General features: G+C 44.9%; 1 pseudogene; it reads left to right on the top strand.

Annotated features, from left to right (window-relative positions):
- Window positions 1-874: 874 nt before the first annotated feature.
- On the top strand, window positions 875-14877 carry LOC120241235 (annotated as a pseudogene).
- Window positions 14878-20396: the final 5519 nt, after the last annotated feature.

Below are 20396 nucleotides of genomic sequence, written 5' to 3'. Positions count from 1 at the left end.
CAGACTCTCTGTCTCCCTCTCTCTCTGACCCTCCCCTGCTCACACTCTCTCTCTCTCTCTTTCTCTCTCTCTCTCAGAAATAAGTAAATAAACATTAAAAAATGTTTACTTATTTCTGAGAGAGAGTGCAAGTGGGGGAGGACAGAGAGGGAGGGACAGAGGATGTGAAGCAGGCTCTATGCTGACAGCAGCGAGCCCAAGGTGGGACTCAAACTCAGGAACTGCAAGATCATGACCTCAGCTGAAGTCCAATGCTCAGCCAACTGAGCCATCCAGGTGCCCCCAAAGTTTTATTCTTCTTACTTTTAGTTGATCTAATAGACAATAAGTTGCTCAGAATAACAACAGTAATATTGTATTGAATTATGCCACAGGAAGAAAATCAGTAAGGACATAGTTGAACTCAACAGCACCAACAGTCAAGTGGATAAAACTGATTTCTATAGACCATTTCATCCCACAGCAGCAGATTACATTATTATACTCAAGATCACAGGGAGCATTCATCAAGACAGATCACATAAAAAAACACCTTAACAAATTAAAAAAAAAAAAATAGAAACCATACCATGTCTGCTCTCAGACCACAGAGGAATTAAAGTGGAAACCAAAAACAGAAAGATAACTGGAAAATCCCCAAATACTTGGAGATTAAACAACATACTTTTAACTAACACATGGGTCAAAGAAGAAATCTGAAGCAAAATCTTAAAGTATTTCTAACAAAATGAAAATAAAACTCCAACTTATTAAAATTTGTGGGATGCAGAAAAAGTAGTACTTTGAGGGAAATTCATAGCATTAAATGCATGTATTTAAAAGGAAGAAAGATCTAAAATCAGTCATTTAAGCTTTCCAAACTAAGCCTGGCAAAATGGCTCTTGCAAAGAAGAGTGGTGAGAAGAAGAGCTATTCTGCCATCAATGAAGTAGTGATGAGAGAATACACCATCAACAGTCACAAGCACATCCATGCAGTGGAGTTCAAGAAGCGTGCCCCTTAGGCACTCAGACATCTGAAAATTTCATGAAGGAGAGGGGAACTCCAGATGTGCACACTGACACCAGGCTCAACAAAGCTGTCTGGGCCAAAGGAATAGGGAATTTCCATACCATATCCATGTGCAGTTGTCCAGAAAAACTTAAGGAGAATGAAGATTCACCAAACAAGCTCTAAACACTGGTCACCTATGTACCTGTCACCACTTTCAAAAATCTAGTTAATGTGGATGAGAACCAACTGCTCATTGTCAAAGGTATAAAACTGAAAATAGGGGCGCCTGGGTGGCTTAGTCGGTTAAGCGTCCGACTTTCGCTTAGGTCATGATCTCGCGGTTCATGGGTTCGAGCCCTGCGTCAGGCTCTGTGCTGACTGCCAGCTCAGAGCCTGGAACCTGTTTCAGTCTGTGACTCCCTCTCTCTCTGACCCTCCCCTGCTCGCACTGTCTCTCTCTCTCCTAGAAATAAATAAACATAAAAAAAAATTTAAAAAAAACAACTGAAAATAAATAAATAAATATAACCATATCAAATCAAATCAATTACCTAAGCTTCCACTTTAGGAAACTGGAAAAGAGAAAAGCAAATTAAATTCAAGGTAACAGAAGAAAAGAAATAATAAGAATAGAGCAGAAAGCAATAAAATTAAAAACAGTACAACAATAGAAAAAAAAATCAATGAAACCAAAAGTTGGTTCTTTGAAAATATCAATAAATTGGGGCGCCTGGGTGGCTTAGTCGGTTAAGCGTCCGACTTTCGCTTAGGTCATGATCTCGCGGTTCGTGGGTTCGGGCCCCGCGTCGGGCTCTGTGCTGACTGCCAGCTCAGAGCCTGGAGCCTGTTTCAGTCTGTGACTCCCTCTCTCTCTGACCCTCCCTTGCTCACGCTGTCTCTCTCTCCTGGAAATAAATAAAACATTAAAAAAAAATTAAAAAAAAAAAAAAAGAAAATATCAATAAATTAAAAAGGAGAATACAAATTACTAATATCAGAAATGAATTGGGAGACATCACTACAGATCCTAAACATGAAAAGGATAATAAAAGAATACTACAAAGAACTCTATGCCCACAAATTTGATAACTTGGATTAAATGGACCACTTCCTTGAAGGACACAGTCTGCCAAAACTCACACAGGCAGAGAGACAGACTATCTGAGTAGGCCTATATCTATTAATGAAATTGAACCAGTTAACTAATAGGTTTCCAAAACAGAAAGCACTAGGCCCAGATGGGTTCACTGGTAAATTCTAAATATTTAAGGAGAAATTATACCAAGTTCTATATAATCTGCTTCAGAAGATAGAAGCAGAAGAAATGGTTTTTTTTTTTTTCTAAGAGAGAGAGACAGCGTGAGCAGGAAAGGGTCAGAAAGAGAGGGAGATAGAGAATCTGAAACAGTCTCCAGGCTCTGAGCTAGCTGTCAGCACAGAGCCCGATGCAGGGCCTGAACCCACGAACTGTGAGATCATGACCTGAGCCAAAGTCAGACGCTTAACCAACTGAGCCACCCAGGACCCCCAAAGAAATACTTCTTAACTCATTCTATGAGGCCAGTATCATCCTAATGCCAAAACCAAACAAAAACATTACAAGAAAAAGAAAAAACTACAGTTCAATATCTCTCATGAACGTAGATGCAAAAATCCTCAACAATACATTAGCAAATCAAATTCAACAACGTATGAAAAGAATTGTATATCGTGACCAAGTGAGATTTATCCCACATATGCAAGGCTAATGCAACATTCAAAAATCAATTAATGTCATCCATCAAATCTGCAGGCTAATAAAGCAAAATCACACGATCATGTTAATATATGCAGAAAAAACATTTGACAAAGTCCAGCATTCATTCATGATAAAAATTCTCTGCGAACTAGGAGAGGAAGGGAACTTCTTCAACTTGATAAAGAATATCTACCAAAAATCTACAGCTAATATCATACTTAATTGTAAGAAACTAAAAGCTTTTCCCACTGAGATCAGGAAAAAGGGAAGGATATCCCCTTTCACCACTGCTTTTCAACATCATACTGGAATAGCTAATACAATAAGACAAGATAAGGAAATAAACAGGTGCAGCTCAGTCGGTCAAGCATCCAACTCTTGATTTCAGCTCAGGTCATGATCTCATGGTTCGTGAATCTGAGCCCTGCATTGGGCTCCACACAGGCAATGCAGAGCCTGCTTGGGATTCTCTCTCTCTCTGTCCCTCCCTAACTCATGCACATGTGCACACTCTCTCTCTCTTTCAAAAAATAAACTTTTAAAAAATAAAAAATAAAATAAAAAGGAAATTAACAGTATATAGATTGGAAAGAGAAATAAAATTGTGTTCACAGATGACACAATCATCAACATAGAAAATTCTAAAGAAATGAAAAAAACTACCTAGAACTAATAAGTGATTATAGCAAGGTTGCCAGATATACTTTTTTTTAATTTTTTAAAATTTTTATTTATTTATTTTGAGAGAGCAAGAGCGAGAAGGTGCATGTGCAAGCAGGGGAAAGGCAAAGAGAGAAGGAGAGAGAGAATTCCAAACAGGCTCCGTGCTGACATGGAGCTTGATCTCATGAACCAAGAGACCATGACCTTAGCTGAAATCAAGAGTCAGATGCTTAACTGACTGAGCCACTCAGGCACCTGCCGGATACAAGTTTAATATACAAAAGCCAATTGCTTTCCTATATGCCAGCAATAAACAAGAGAAATTTGAAATTAAAAATATAATACTATAATAGCATCCCCTGAAATGAAATACTTAGGTATACATCTACCAAATACATATAAGCTATATATGAGTAAAACTACAAAGCTCTGCTGAAAAATCAAAGAAGAACTAAATAAATAGAGAGATGCTCCATGTTTGTGAATAAGACTGAATATTGTCAAGATGGCAGTTCTTACCGACTTGATCTACAGATTCAATGCAATCCCAGTCAGAATCCCAACAAGTTGTTTTGTGGATAGCAACAAACTGATTCTAAAGCTTATATAGAGAGACAGATTCAAAATACCCAACACACTATTAAAGGAGAATTAAGTTGGAGGTCTAATACTATCCAACTTCAAGACTTTTCTATTAAGCTACAGTAATCAAAAGTAATCAAAATTTCAGGGCGCCTGGGTGGCTCAGTTGGTTGAGTGTCCAACTTTGGCTCAGGTCATGATCTCATGGTTTGTGGGTTCGAGCCTCATGTTGGGCTCTATGCTGACAGCTCGCTCAGAGCCTGGAACCTGGAGCCTGCTTTGGATTCTGTGTCTCCTTCTCTCTCTGCCCCTCCCCCACTTGCAGTCTGTCTGTCTCTCAAAATAAATGTAAAAAAAGAAAGCAATCAAAATTTTACAGTAATCATAATTTGTTCTTACTGGCAAAATAACAGATATGTCAATGGAAAAGAAAAGATAGCCCAGAAATAGACTCATGTAAATATAGTAAACTGATCCTGACAAAGGAGCAAAGGCAATAAAATGAAGTAAAGACTATCTTTTTAACAAACAGAGCTGCAATAACTATACATATGTAATGCATGAAATAATCTACACACAGACCCTATGCCCTTCACAAAAATCAACTCAAAATGGATTGCAGAGCTAAATGTAAAATGCAAAAGTATAAAACTAGAAGAAAACACAGGAGAAAATCTAGGTGAACCTTAAGTTTAGCAGTGATTTTTTAGATACAACACCAAAGTCATGATCCACGAAAGAAAGAACTGATAGGCAAAACTTGATTAAAATTAAAATTTTCTGCTTGGCGTGCAGACACTGTCAAGAAGCAGAAAAGACAGGGGCACCTGGCTAGTTCAGTCAGTAGGGTGTGCGACTCTTAATCTCAAGGTTGTGAGTTCAAGCCCCATTTTGGGTTAGAGATTACTCAAAAATAAAACTAAGAAAGAAAGAAAGGGAGGGAGGGAGGAAGGGAGGGAGGGAGGGAGAGGGGGAGAGAGAGAGAGAGAGAGAGGAAGGAAAGAAGGAAGGAAGGAAGGAAGGAAGGAAGGAAGGAAGGAAGGAAGGAAGGAAGGAAAAAAGGAAAGAAAGGAAGAAAGAAAGAAGGAACGAAAGGAAGAAAGAAAGAAGGAAAGAAAGGAAGAAAGAAAGGGGGGGCGCCTGGGTGGCTCAATCTGTTAAACGTCTGACTTCGGCTCAGGTCATGATCTCACAGTTTGTGGGTTTGAGCCCCCTGACAGACCCTGTGCTGACAGCCAGCTCAGAGCCTGGAGGCTGTTTCAGATTCTGTGTCTCCCCCTCTCTCTCTGTCCCTCCCCTGCTCATACTGTCTCTCTCACTCTCTCAGAAATAAATAAAAAACATTTAAAAAAATAAAAAAATAAAAATAAATTTAAAAAAGGAAGGAAGGAAGGAACGAACGAACGAACGAAGAGGAAGGAAGGAAGAAAGAAAGGAAGAAAGAAAAGGGGGGCACCTGGGTCAGTTAAACATCTGACTTCGGCTCAGGTCATTATCTCACGGTTCATGGGTTCAAGCCCCGTGTCAGGCTCTATGCTGACAGCTAGAAGCCTGGAGCTGCTTAAGATTCTGTGTCTCCCTCTCTTTCTGGCCCTCCTCCACTAGTGCTCTGTCTCTCTCTGTCTCTCAAAAATAAATAAACATTAAAAAAAAAGAAAGAAAGAGAAAAGGCAAGCCACACATTGGGGAATAAATATCTGCAGAAGACATATTTGATAAAGGACTCTTATCCAAAATATGCAAAGAACTTTTAAAACGCAACAGTAAGAAAACAACCCATTAAAAAATAAGCTAAAGACATTAACAAGTATCTCACCAAAGAAGATGCAGAAATGGTGGGCACCTGTGTGACTCAGTTGGTTGAACATCCGATTCTTGATTTTGGCTTATGTCATGATTCCAGGGTCACGGGATCAAGCCCTGCATTGGGCTCCTCACTGAGCATGGGGTCTGCTTGAGGCTCTTTCTCTCTCTCCCTCTGTCCCTCTCCCTTGCTTGTGCTCTCTCTCTCTCTCTCTTTCTCTCTCAAATAAATAAATAAATAAATTTTAAAAATTAAATAAAATAAAATAGCTCTTAATTCATCTGTCTACTTGAGTTTTGCCCTAATCCACCCTCTCTACTCAGCCAACATGAGCTTTTCCAAAATACATTCTTGAAGGGGCCCCTGGGTGGCCCAGTCAGTTAAGTGTCCTACTCTTGATTTTGGCCCGGGTCATGATCTCACTGCTCAGGAGTCCGAGCCCCACACTAGGCTCTGCGCTGATGGTGTGGAGCCTGATTGGGATTCTCTCTCTCCCTCTCTCTTTGCCTCTCCCCTGCTTGTACTGTCTCTCTCTCTCAAAATAAATAAATAAACATAAAAAATTATAAAATGCATTCCTGAAAACCCTACGATAGATCCTACGTGTTCTTAGGCAGAGTTTAGACTTCTGGGAGATGCTATAGGAGCCGTGCCCACATCCCCAGGGCCCACCCTGGCCACCAGGTCCCCACAGCCAGCCCTGGACGCCACCTACAGGCTGCTCCCACGCACACAACGGCATCCAGTGGCTCTGTGCACCAGGTCATTCTCTGAGGAACCTGGGACTGGCCAGAAAGGGGAGGAATTAAGGCTCCCAGGTGCAGCCTCCAACCAATGAGGGACGAGAGCGCTGGATAAACGCCCTGCCTTCCTGGACCAATGTGACAGCTCAGAGGCATGTCCAACAGGTTCTCAGGTGTGTGTGGTGGTGCTGAACTCCAGCTGCGTGGCACCCTGCTGATCAGCCCAGCCTTTGCGGGCTTTCTTCCCTTCTGCACACTCTCCCATTCCTTCGTTGTACTTCCTGGAACCAACCTGCAAGTAAACTACTTCTAGTCGCCTCAGTTTCTGCTTTGGGGGTGCCCCAATGCGAGACAGTCCCGTCCATGGCTTATAGTCCCTTCATCATCAGGCCCCTGCTTCCTTTTCCAACATGAGTCTATGCCTCTTTCCAGTTTGTACTCTGTTCTCCAGAGGCAAACGACTGCCGTTAGCTCTCCTCCAGACCTTGGCATGTATTACCTTTGTCCTCACAGAACTCCCTGTTTCCTGCTCTTCATCTGACTAACTCCTGTACAACCCTGCTTCATCTGCTTAAATGTCACTTCCTCCAGGAAGGCTTCCTGAATTTCCACGTTCAGGTTTTGTATTCCTTCCATGTTTTCAAGGCATCCTCTTCTCCCCCAAACATAGCACTTACCATATCATGTGGAAATTTCCTTAATTCCCTCCTGCCGCCCGTACTCTGCTTCAGGAGAGCAGAGACCGTCTTCTCTGTTCACTATTGCACTAGAACAATCCAGCACAGTCCCAGGCAAAGTAGAACTTTGTGAATAGGCCTGGCATGTGACAGCTGCCAAAAAAGATCTGCGGAAATGAAAAGGAAAGGAGAACCGAAATAGTCCTCAAAACAAGGCGCAGTGTAACTTGGCTGCACGGACACGACACAGTGAAGAGAGGCAGCACGAGTGACAGGGCTCGACGTTCTTCGGCTTCCCGCCCCAGCCACCCTGTGGAGCACAGAATGGACCGACCCCCAACTCCAGAAATCATGGCGACAGCTTTCAAAAAAAAGGACACAAACTACCTCGTGGGTAGTGCCCCTGTCAAAACAGCCCGTAATCGTGGACTGACTTAGAATCAACTGAATAACAGAGCACCAGGCCCACCGAGTGTAGGAACAAAGTCCCGTGCTGTGGCAGCAGTACCGACAGGCTGAGTCAACAGTGCAGTAAGTCCACTCAGGTCTGGCAGCTCGCCTTCAGCGGTCCCCCCACTTCCAGTCAGCAGGGGGACAAGGGACACAGGGAGGACAGAGAGAACACGGAGCTCACCCCTGGTACTTAACCACCTCAGCCCGGAAGTGAATGCATCCCTCCCTCGGCTGAGACCCCGTCACTCGAGGCCCACCGGGCTCCAGGGCAGGGGACTTGCGAATGTGGCTCCTGGCCAGCCGGGACACACTTCCCAATGCTGCTCTATCCCATGCAAGGGGCACGTGAGTCTTGGGGGTCAGCTGGCAGCCCCCCACCCCCACTGCCCCAGTGATATTTTGTTTCAGGAAACTGAAGTGACGACAAGTATTGGGAATCCTTATCAGTACAGCTACGGTCCCTTCATCGTATCAAATGGAGCCAGAGTCAAGGATGGACATTGCTATCTCTTCTCACAGGCACCTCTGCAATACTCCGCCCGCGCTGCTTTCCCTTTCTCCAAATTCACCCTGCTCCACCCTCAACCTCCACTGCCAACTGACGACACTGTTTGCTTTCAGAATAGCTGCTCTAAATTCAAAGCTGCCCCACTTAAGGCACATGAATGGCCTCTAGCCCCCTGAGGGTGAAGTGTACAGTCCTCAGCAGGGCGTAAAAGGCCCACCAGGCCCTGGCATCGGCCTCCCCTCCAACCTCCTCTCCTGGGGCTCCTCTCCTGCTCCGTGCTCCAAGCCACCCACAGCTCCACAAGGCACCAGGCCCCGTCATGCCCCGCCCCATCTGGAAGCCCTCTCCCCTTCTCTGGGGCCGGGGGGGCGGGGGGGGTACCTGTGCTGGATCCTTCCAGATCCAGCTCATGCGTTTCTTCCTCCGTGAAGAACCTTTGAATCCACCTCCCCCACAACCACAGTTAGACATTTTATCCTTTGAGCCACCACCTGTCTTTGTCCATACATTGAGTGTCACATTGTCACATGACACTACACTACCTGCTTACATGTCTGTCTTACCTATTGTCCTTCAGTTCAGGGACCAAGTCTTTTCATTACTGTGTTCAGAGACTAACGTGATACCCAGTACGTACTAGGAACTCAGTGCATGTTTGATGGATGAATCAACAGATGCGGATACACTCAAAGGAACCACCAGTTACGTAGAGTGAATCTTGAGAGACAACATTTTTTTGTTGCCTATGGAAGCTAGCAGAGAAAGATAATATTTCCAAGCTCAGAAATATGCCTCTGGGGCCTCTAATTTCAATGCAGCTTGTGACTAGAAAATTTCATGACCAATTTCATGCCGATTTCAGATTGGGCTTGGGAATCAAAACAGTATTTTCTCATTTCTGCTGACCCTTTTATACATATTTATAAGCTTAAAGCAAGCATGCAGAACTGACTGACGCCCAGATGGGACAGCAAGCAGGGGCAAGCTTCTGTCCAATGAGAGGTCAACACAGTAGGCGGCAGATGTCAGGCCGAACAACTTCCTATGGACAGAGATGACTTCAAATTAAAAAAATTTTTTAATGTTTACTTATTTTTGAGTGAGACAGAGCGTGAGCAGGGGAGGGGCAGAGAGAGGGATAAACAAAATCTGAAGCAGGCTCCAGGCTCTGAGCTGTCAGCACAGAGCCCGACGCGGGGCTCAAACCCACGATCCATGAGATCATGACTTGAGCCGAAGTCAGACGCTTAACCGACTAAGCCACCCAGGCGCCCCTGATTTTTTAAATCTCCTCTTTATAATAAAAAACAGATAAAAAACAGATGAGCTGGTTTTATTAAAGAACTTTTTAGAAAAAAAAAAGCTGCATAGTCACACTTTTTCTCAATTAAAGTGTTTATACTTATACCAAAAACAAAAGTTTTCTAAGTATCAGAAGACAGTGAATTAGTATAACTTTTCCTAGCCTGCCTATTAAGTCTTTTATCTAATTCCTATGTCAAATTTCGATGCTTGTGTTTAACTATGTATTTGAGTCTCCTCCTTTCATGGCTCAGACCTGGCAATTTTATTAACCAGGAAGATGTTAGGAAATAACACTGATTGGGATATAATAATATGTAGCAGATACTATGTTAGATGCTTTACATACATACCATCTTTTTAAATGTCCCTGACAACTGGCCACCTGGATGGCTCAGTCAGTTGAGCATCCGACTTCGGCTCAGGTCATGATCTCACTGTTCATGGGTTAGAGCCCCGCGTCGGGCTCTGTTGCTGACAGCTCAGAACCTGGAGCCTGCTTTGGATTCTGTGTCTCCCTCTCTCTCTGCCCCTCCCCCGCTTGTACTCTGCCTCTTTCTGTTTCTCAAAAATAAATAAATGTTAGAAAAATTAAAAAACAGATAAAGAATATGTCTCTGACAACCTCGTAAGGAAGTGCACTAGACCCTGGGGGGGTTTCACGCTCCCCAACATCTGAACCTCTTGCATACATTTGAGGAATTCCTCGTCCCGTGAGTCTCGTAGGAGGCACTTCGGCCTCCCTCTACAAAGGCCGGAAAGCCAGGTACTCACTTTCTAAGACCCCTTTACAACTGGAAGTTAGCAAGAGGCCCCGGGCCAGGCTATCAGACGGACTGATCCAGACTTGAATCAGACGCTAGTAGCCCAGAGAGGAGGGACTATAAAGAATCTCTGCTAATTAAATTCTTACCTACGGTCACATGGAGTCGGGAACCACTGAAGGGAAGATCTGAGGGACAAAGAGGCCACAGAGCAATGCGAACAGTACAAGGAATTCAAGGACTGTGGAATGCAGTGGTTTCTTCTAATGTCCCTGCACAGAACGAAGACAGTAATAAGCTCAAATTCTTACAGTTTTACCCTTACAACATGGACTGAGATCCGAGACTTTACATAACTTAAAAAAATAAACCTGTCTTACATGAAATGATGCTCAGCGTCCCTCCTCATTAGGGAAATACAAATCAAAACCACACTGAAATACCACCTCACACCGGTCCGAGTGGCTAAAATGAACAAATCAGGAGACTATAGATGCTGGTGAGGATGTGGAGAAACGGGCACCCTCCTACACTGTTGGTGGGAATGTAAACTGGTGCAGCCCCTCTGGAAAACAGTGTGGAGGTTCCTCAAAAAATTCACAATAGAACTCCCCTATGACCCAGCAATAGCACTGCTAGGAACTTTCCCAAGGGATACAGGAGTGCTGATGCATAGGGGCACACGGCACCCAATGTTCATTGCAGCTCTCTCAACAAGAGCCAAAACATGGAAAGAGCCTAAGTGTCCATCAACTGATGAATGGATCAGGAAGATGCGTTTATCTATACAATGGAATACTACATGGCAATGAGAAAGAATGAAATCTGGCCATTTGCAGCAATGTGGATGGAACTCGAGGGTGCTATGCTGAGTGAAATAAGTCAGGCAGAGAAGGACAGATAACATATGTTTTCACTCATATGTGGATCAGGAGAAACTTAACAGAGGACCATGGGGAAGAAGAAGGGGAAAAATAGTGGGGGAGAGGGAGGAAGGCAAACCATGAGAGACTCTTGAATACCGAGAACAAACAGGGCTGATGCGGATGGGGGAGAGGGGAAGGGGGGTGATGGGCATGGAGGAGGGCACTTGTTGGGATGAGCACTAGGTGTTATATGGAAACAAACCTGACAATAAACTATAAAAAAATTTAAAAAAAAAAAGCTGTCTTGTGTATATTTTCTCACACACCACAAAAAAACCCTCAAAAGCTTGATTCAGTGGGTCACCAAATAACTGTGCGATCCACACCCTCGCAGGACCTTTTGTGTGAGATTTAGGGTACTGAGCAGAAAGAATTTTTTTTTTTAATTTTTTTTAAATGTTTTATTTATTTCTAGGAGAGAGAGAGAGAGACAGCGTGAGCAGGGGAGGGTCAGAGAGAGAGGGAGTCACAGACTGAAACAGGCTCCAGGCTCTGAGCTGGCAGTCAGCACAGAGCCCGACGCGGGGCTCGAACCCACGAACCGCGAGATCATGACCTAAGCGAAAGTCGGACGCTTAACCGACTAAGCCACCCAGGTGCCCCCTGAGCAGAAAGAATTTAACCCGAGTACTGCAACTGGGAAACACGCCAGCATTTGGCTGACTCAGAGCACTCAAACCCCCACTTTCCGGGAGTCTTCCTTATCAGCCACTCCCTCCGAGGATCCTCCTCCCATGAAATGCTTTCAGCTCCTGAAGATCACACCTGGAGGGAGGCAGTCCCAGGGAAGCCAGCTCCCCACCCACTCCATCCACAAACTACGTTCATTGTCTCTGAGCCTCTAAGGAGAGCAGATCTCAGATGCCCTAAGGAGCTGATTATAAAGGCCAGTCTCCTGTGCTGCCAGGGAAACAGGCTTTGTGCTTGGTACTGTGTTGTTTGAGATGCCTGATCCTGAATATTGAGAGGAAGGAGGAGATGAGGCCACGTAAGGAGGCTGGGAAGGTCCAGGAGATCTTGGGGTAACTCTCAGTACTTCCTGGGGTAGGGGTGAGAGCATTTTAAATTATACAAGGTGTAGTTGCATTAGGTTGTGTGGGAAGCATTTCTTCTTTCAAAAGTATAAATGCAGGAAATAGGACTTAGTTTGATGTTGGGTCACCAAAGGGATGGATTCAAGCAGTTGTTTTCTTTGCCCACCTGGCATCTGAGTTTCCTTCTCATGTTTGGAAATTTCCTAGTCTTTTTTTTTTTTTTTAATTTTTAAATATTTATTTTTGAGAGAGAGAGAGAGAGAGAGAGTGTGTGTGTGTGTGTGTGTGTGTGTGTGTGTGTGTGTGAATGGAGGAGGAGCAGAGAGAGACGGAGACACAGAATCTGAAGTGGCTCCAGGCATGACCTGAGCCGAAGTCGGATGCTTAACACTTAACTGACTGAGCCACCCAGGCGCCCTGGAAAATTTCCCAGTCTTAAAAAGAGTTTTGATGGATTGAAGGACCCACCTCTCACTACAGAAGCTGAAATACTACACACGTGCTTTCCCAGACTCCTTTGCCGCTGGGGAACAGTAATGACCTAAGTTCTGGAAGCAGACACACCTTATCCCACTGCCTTAGAAATCATAGACTGCAGAGGCTCCACTGTATGAGCAGGCAGGAGGGCAGAGTGCTGAGCTTCCACCAGCGAGTGGTGCCAACGAGCAGCCGGCACCCCACCACCCAGCATTGTCACGTCCATCAGACTGGCTGCGTAACTTTGGCTGTATGCTTCCACGTCAGTCCTGGCCGCCCTTCACCTGCCTTGTTTGCACAGCTCTTCCTTTCCTGAGATGCAATAAGCTCTCCAATACCTTTCTAGCAAATTCTTTTTCTCCTTAAGTATACAAGCAAATGTGGAGTTGGTTTGTTGTTATACACTAAGAACTCTGGCTGATATAGGTGGATGTTATCTCATTATAGAAATCAAAACTTAGAGAGGTTAAATGACCCATAAAATAAGACGTCCAAATAGTGGCAGGATTCCATCTCTCTTGTCTGTTTTCCATTCTCACACACAACAATGTCCAGAACTGGATGGAATGTTCCCCTCTGCGAAGGAACACTTCTCCAATCAAAGATGCTGCTATACTAACGTGGAGAAAAAGCATTCGCAACATTTTAATGGGAGATTAGCGAAAATCCTTTTTTTCCAGGAACACTTCCCAAATTCTGCTTATCAGAACCCACCACCAGAGTGAAATGCGTTGGAATGCAATACTTCCATCCTCTTCAAAACAAAATCTGTTTCCTTTCTCTGCCACAGCATGCCAGAAAAGTCCCTACGAAAGCTAAGAAAAAGTCAAAGGACAGCATCTCTTTCCTCCTGCTCTACAGTGGAAACAGTCTTTTGAATACTTAATTGACTAAAGGGACACAGCTCCAAGGAGGCCCAGGCTCCTGTCAATCACTAAACAATTGTGGGCGGGGCACCGGCTCCAAACCAGGCAGCCCAGCCCTTTTACAAGAACGTGGAGTTGGCCTGATGGCTGTTTCTGAATAAACAATACCCTGCCTCTTCCTCCCAGAGATCTCTGGACAGGCCATGCCTCGCCCAGAGTGGGCACCCAATAAGCACCTACTGAATGAATACATCTTGTCATTCCTATATTAAGAGTTCAAAGCCATCTAACTTGGAGTTCGGATCCTAAGGACATGAAGGATCTGAAAAACAAATTCTTGTTTTGTTTTGTTTTTTGTCCTCCTTCATTTCTTTGCCCAAATTCCATTCCCTGATGTTGTTAGTGCTGAAGAAGTTGAGCTGGGAGCAGATGAAACATGACCAACAGAGCCAGACTTTCTAAAGTATCCCTAGAAAGGCAGAGACTTCCAGGTGACACGGGTGAAAAGCTCTGGCCCAGAAGGGAGGGTGCCATCGCCACTGCTGAGGGCTCTCAGAGAATGTACACTAACAGAATTAAACATGCTCTTTTCTTATCCCTGAAATAAGAGAAAGGCAAGACCCTGCACCCTCAGCTCCAGGATTATCCTCTACCTACTGGGGGGGTCAGAATTCATATCAGCTAAATATTCTCATCCTGTCCAGTATCATTATCTAGTGACTCTGAAGATAAACCTAAGACCCATTGTGCACCACAAGCTCCCACATCAGCTTATCTTTTTTTAAAGTTTGTTTTCAGAGAGACACAGAAAAAGACCAAGAGAGAAAGAGAGAGAATGGGGGAGTGGGAGAGGGCAGAGAGAGAGGGAGAGAGAATCCCAAGCAGGCTGCGCACTGTGAGCACAGAGCCCGACTTGTTAGGGTTCGAGCCCATAAGCTGTGAGACCGTGACCCGAGCCAAGATCGGGAGTCTGACAGTCAAATGGCTGAGCCACCCAGGCGCCCCAGTTTAGTGTCTGATCTTAAAAAAAAACCCAAAAAAACAGGGGCACCTGGGTGGCTTAGTCAGTTAAGCGTCCGACTTTCGCTTATGTCATGATCTCGCGGTTCGTGGGTTCGAGCCCCCGTCTGGCTCTGTACTGACTGCCAGCTCAGAGCCTGGAGCCTGTTTCAGTCTGTGACTCCCTCTCTGTCTGACCCTCCCCTGCTCACGCTGTCTCCCTCTCTCTCTCTCCTAGAAAAAAAAAACATTAAAAAACAAAAAAATATCTGGAGGCACAGGGTAGTAAGAGTAACCCCTTCCTCCCCTGCACCCCCAGGTTCGCACTCTAATTCTTGGAACCTGTGAACCCTACCTGGCAAGAGACCTTGTAGATGGGATTCAGATGAAGGGCCTCAAATTGGGGAGATTATCCTGGATTGCTGGGCGGGGGGGTGGGGTGGGGGGAGGCTCAACTTTACCACATTAATCCGTAAGAGCAGAGAGACTTCCCTGGCATGGGAGAGCTGAGAGAGGAGGAGATGTGTGAGACCATGTCCCACCTCCGACCTACAGAACTGTAAGATGGACAAGACCCAAGCCTCCACTTGAGCGTTGCTACTCTCTGCCTGTTCAAGTTCATTTTAGGAACAAGTATGCAGACAAGCCAGGGGAAGTGAGCCTGCTTTTGTTGTTGCTATTTGTTTTCTCATTTGTTTCCCTGACCAGCTATAAAAGTCCCTGCCAATCCCTCTGGAGTGACCACTAGCATCTTCTCTCCCATGTGAAACTCTTCTGGACTGAGTGGGCCAGTGAACTGCGGCTGCAGGCAGTTTCTCCTCCACGAAGCACAGAATGTCAGAGCTAGTTAGGGGCCTTGATCATCTAGTCCAGTCTTATTTTACAGTGGGAAACAGATGCCCAGAGAGTTAAAAAGACTTCCTGAGTATACAAAAAAAACCCACTGATGTCCAGCCCCTATCCCCAGAGATGCTGATTCAATTGTTCTGTGGACCGCCCTAAGTATTATTTTCCAAAGTCCTCCTTTCTCATGGGCCTTTGAATTCTGCCTACTCTCAGCACATACTGAATTCTACTTAAACGTCCAGACTAATGATAATTAATTTCCAACATCACAGATGCCAAGACGGGTGTTATTCCTGGTCTGGTCCCTATAAGCTTTCATTTGATGTGAAGCAAAAGCAAAACATTTAATTGGATTTCCGCATGTTCTTTCCTACAAGTTCTCCCTTTCCCTGTGCTTGTTTACCTTCGGAGAGAGAACCTCGTGTGCCTCCATTTCCTGCCCTGGGTCCTACAATGTCATTGTTTCTTTTTCTTCTCCAGGCCTTGGGACATGAAGTCTCTCCCTAACCCTCAGTCCCAACAGTCGACAGGCCTCTCGCTGGGGCCCCTGCCTGCCCGCACCACCTTCGGCCTGGCATCGGCAGCCGCCTTGCCTCCACGCTGCGCTCATGCCAACGCGAGGTCGCTGTTTCCTCCGGAGCAGCAGTGGTGCCTGGAAAGTTGCTCTTTGCAGATGCTTTGATTTTTCAGATTAATACCTCGTTTATTAAAGTTAAATTTAAAAATCCAGTATTTCTAGTGGAAATCTCCATCTTTCTAGTTATTAATCAAGCACAATTCAATAATCACTTTTCAAAGTGCCTTCACAAATTAACTTAATGCTCTTAAAAATTTAAACACTGACTCCATAGATTTAGTATATTATAATTCTCTTTTTAATCCTCTTTCTGATTAACGCCTTCCATTTGAGTCTCAAGTCCCATTAGTATCATACTGCCAATTCATCAGATCCTGCTCACAATATGGAATTACACTGTGAATGTTTATACCATTGCATGAGTTGGGTTGACCGAATTCTGTATCTCTCTCACCTTTTCCTTGCTTGGCTGGGCCATAACTCACATTTTTAAATAGCACCCTTTGTATTCTACACGGTTCTCCTGGTTTTACTTGGCTCCACAGTTTTTAGGCCCCATGCTAAGGATCCCCCACCATCTGCTAACAGCACCCCACACCAGGGCCTTATCTCTTCCCAGTCTCTGACCTCCCTTGGCCCGTCCTAACATCCCTACATGGACCAAATTCCAGTGGTGAGACCCAACCCCTGCACTGTTGCTCTTGTCTTTTCCCCTTTCTGAATGTTCTCTCCCCTTCTCCATCTTCAAGGCTCCAGTCAAATCCTATCTTCCTTCACCACAGCCCAGGATTTCTCTCCTCTCCACACACGCATCGCCCATTGCTGCTACTTTCACATTACCCTGTGCATCATGTTATTGCTAGTTAGTTTCTTCCTTCTTTTTGTCTTCCCTCATCTATATTAGAAACTCCTAGAAGACCGGAGCCGTGTTTTAGACAGTATAAATCCCTGTTTATAGCCTAGCACAGGCATGACAGCAACTCAGTAAATGACTGCAAGGGTAGGTGACTGAGAGGTGGACTCCCATTAGCGTGAGGTCCCCAGATGTCTAATTCTGCCCCTGCCCAGGGTGCTGTGGGCAGTCACCAACTGAGGTTTGGTCATCCACGCTAACCAATCGAGCCTACAGCACATTCTATCAGCAGGTCAATCGGTTTCTCAGCTTGCTTGGTGCAGAATTACTGACTTCAACCAGCTAGTAAATCCCCGAGAAGTCAGGTCTGGTTCAGATTTTCCATCCTGAGCTTACGATGCCTGCAGTTGTCCAGACACTTCTTTCTGAAAAATATCCTCCCGTCTGTTTAACTCTGGCTAAAAAGAAACTGCTGCCTAATGTGCTTTGGTGAACCTTACTCGTGGGCAGTGGGTACGTGGAAGGAGACAGGGGATGGGATGAGCAGCTCATAAAAACCCTTTTGCTAGTTTAGCTGTGTCAAGACACACAGGAAGACAGGCTTATTTTTACAGGAACTAAGTTTGCGGTTTCTCGATAAATATATAGATAAATATATCTATATCTATACCTACATCTATCTATCCATATCTATCTGGATGACTATATCTATCTACCTAGATAGATAGATAGATAGATAGATAGATAGATAGATAGATACAGATGTGCAAAGGGGTATCTACAGCTCCTTGTATCCAGAGGAAGGAAATCAGAAAAAAACATCCACATGACAAATGGACAAGGACAACCAAACCCCATCCCCGAGATGGCTCTGACTTACTGCAGGCACCAGGCAGTCTCCCAACTATTGGTCTGGCAGTTTCAATTGAAAGCAGTTGCCGTCTCCCCACCCAGCAAGAGTATGACTCATGTGCGGTCCCCTAGGCCAAGTGTTCTACAAAATACTCTGCATCACCATGGCAACAGCCCAGCATCTGCTTTCGTATGGGTGTGGTTAAACTAAGTACTGCTTCCCCTCCCCCCCTTTTTTTGTATCTCTATGACCAGTTACAAATTTGAAACATTAATCACAGGAAAAAGCCATTTGACACATACCAGAGAGAGTTGTCACCAGCAGTGAGGAAAAGGGAGACCCGAAATGACACAATTAACTTTTGTTAACTTCTACTCTTTGCCATGTGTCTCTGATGTGAAGTTAGTTAGTCACACACAGTACTGAGCTACCTGAGGATGGTGATAGTAATTACTGAGCTCTGACAGTGAGGTACTCTTAATGCTCACACGTCACTCATTATTATTCCTATTTTACAGATGACGGACGAAACTAAGACACCAGAGTTTAAGGCTGCACAACCGGTCAGTAGCAAAGCCAGGATTCACTCAGGCAATCTGACTCCAGGGACCCACACTCGACTACTCTATCTGACTACATCAGCTTATGAGACAGAAAGACCCTCCCAAGTTGTTTGCATGGGTTTTTTGTTTGTTTTTACCAACCAAAGTTAGATTATATCAAGGCTTAAAAGACTAAAATAGAATGGGGATGTCTGGGTGGCTCAGTGGGTTAAGCGTCCAAACTCGGCTCAGGTCATGATCTTACAGTTCGTGGGTTCAAGCCCCATGTCAGGCTCTGTGCTGACAGCTCAGAGCCTGGAGCCTGTTTCAGATTCTGTGTCTCCCTCTCTCTCTGCCCCTCCCCTGCTCATGCTCTGTCTCTCTCCCAAAAATAAATAAATTAATAAATAATAAATTAATAAATAATTTTTTAAAAAGACTAAAATAGGATGGATTTCTAATTTGACAGCTAACTGCTAAGTAAGCAAAAACACTGAAGAAGAGACCAGGACAGAGATGCCACGCTCACAGATACATGGAGAAAGTTCTGTGTTTGCTGCTAATCGGCCCCAATTCCTCCTTAGGGTTGACTGCTTTACCTTCCTTCACAGCCACACATTCTACCCTAGGCCAGGCGGCTCACAAATCCTACCCCCTCACCACGAGGGGGCCAGTTGAGGTTGGGAGAGGTCCTCCCGGGGATGGGCCAGCACAAGTCCACTGCCATTGCTGGAAACACAATTCATAGACCTTATCCCACTGACAGAGGGCCATCAGGGACACCCAGGACAGCCTCATGCCCTGGACAAGTATCCCCATTTGCCAGGACACCCTCTCAGCTGTCTGAACTTAAGGAGGGCTATTAGCTCTGGGTCCAGAGCCATTATTTGAGATGAAGATGAAAAAGGAGGTGATGACTACAGTCATGTAATGCAAAGCTGAGAGTGGAGGTTTGGATGCACATAAATTCAAAAGCAAACTGAGAATTACACGTAACCTCGTTTTTTAGGCACTGAAGGATCATGTTGGCTAGCAGTTTTCTTAGGTCTAATTCAGGTCATCAAAGGTAACATGAAATCCCTCTGGGATTAGAGCATTATGCTGTGGGGCCAAGGCAGCCGCCCCAGAATGAGCCACTTTGGCATGGAGGTTATTGGAGTTAAAAAGCAATCAAAACCCAGCAGACTCAGGAAAAGCCCTTTACCTCCCCCACAAGTGTCTGGAAAGAATTTAGAGGAGGGCCTGCTGCAGGAGAGCAGTCATCATAGATAACCACACTGCACCACCAACGAGGCATGGGAAACAGGGAGGGACATAGCCCGGCCTGTTTGATCCAAGTCCTCTGTGTCCTGCTGTTTCTGAGTGGCTGGCAAACCTACTCTTCTTTACCTTCCTGGGAATTGCATCCCCTCCCTGTGAAGTTCAAGACCTACCTCCTGCTCCTTAGCTCGGGACCATATATATACCTCCTTTCACCTGTTTTTAGAATTTCCATGTCTGTGTGGATTCCCTGTACCTAGAAGATTAAGTTTGGTTTCTTCCTGTTAATCTGTCTCATGTCAATTTGATTCTTAGTCCAGAGAGAAGGACCTTGAAGGGGGCACTAAATTCTTGCTCCCAACAGTACAAAAATTTTGTGCCACGATAAACTAGCGTTGCAAGTATGGCCGACGTGTCAGGCCTGCCGTGGAGAGGTGGGCAAGATGTGATTGTCAGAAATCCATCTCATCCTCAGAGGAACGCGGATCACGCAGGAGGACTGCGTGGGACCATCCCCCAGCTCTGGGGTAGACTAGCCATGGAACTGGGCAAGTTACTTTACTTCTCGTGAAAAGGGGATAGTAATAGTTCCTACCTCTTAGGGTTGTTATGACGATCAAAGAAACCAATCCATGCCAAAGGCTCCTCACAGTTCCTGGGACTCCTGCCTTCTCTTTAAGAATCTTCCATTCCTGTGGTGACTGGCTGCCTCAGTCATAAGAGAGGTAGCTCCTGATCTCGGGGCAGTGAGTTCGAGCCCCACACTGGGTGTAGAGATTATGTAAATAAATAAACTTTTTTAAAAAATCTGCCATTCAATTGAGCTTACTGTATTTCCACATGAGCTCAGCCTACCTGCTGACATGGTATGGAGGGGAAGTCGGTTTGCTTGCTAATTGGGAGGCTACTATGTAAAAAGCCTTATTTATCTAATTG

The sequence above is a fragment of the Hyaena hyaena genome, unplaced genomic scaffold, assembly GCF_003009895.1.
Source record: "Hyaena hyaena isolate Hyena2069 unplaced genomic scaffold, ASM300989v1 scaffold_284, whole genome shotgun sequence".
Lineage (NCBI taxonomy): Eukaryota > Metazoa > Chordata > Mammalia > Carnivora > Hyaenidae > Hyaena > Hyaena hyaena.
This window is presented reverse-complemented; position numbering and strand designations above follow the sequence as displayed.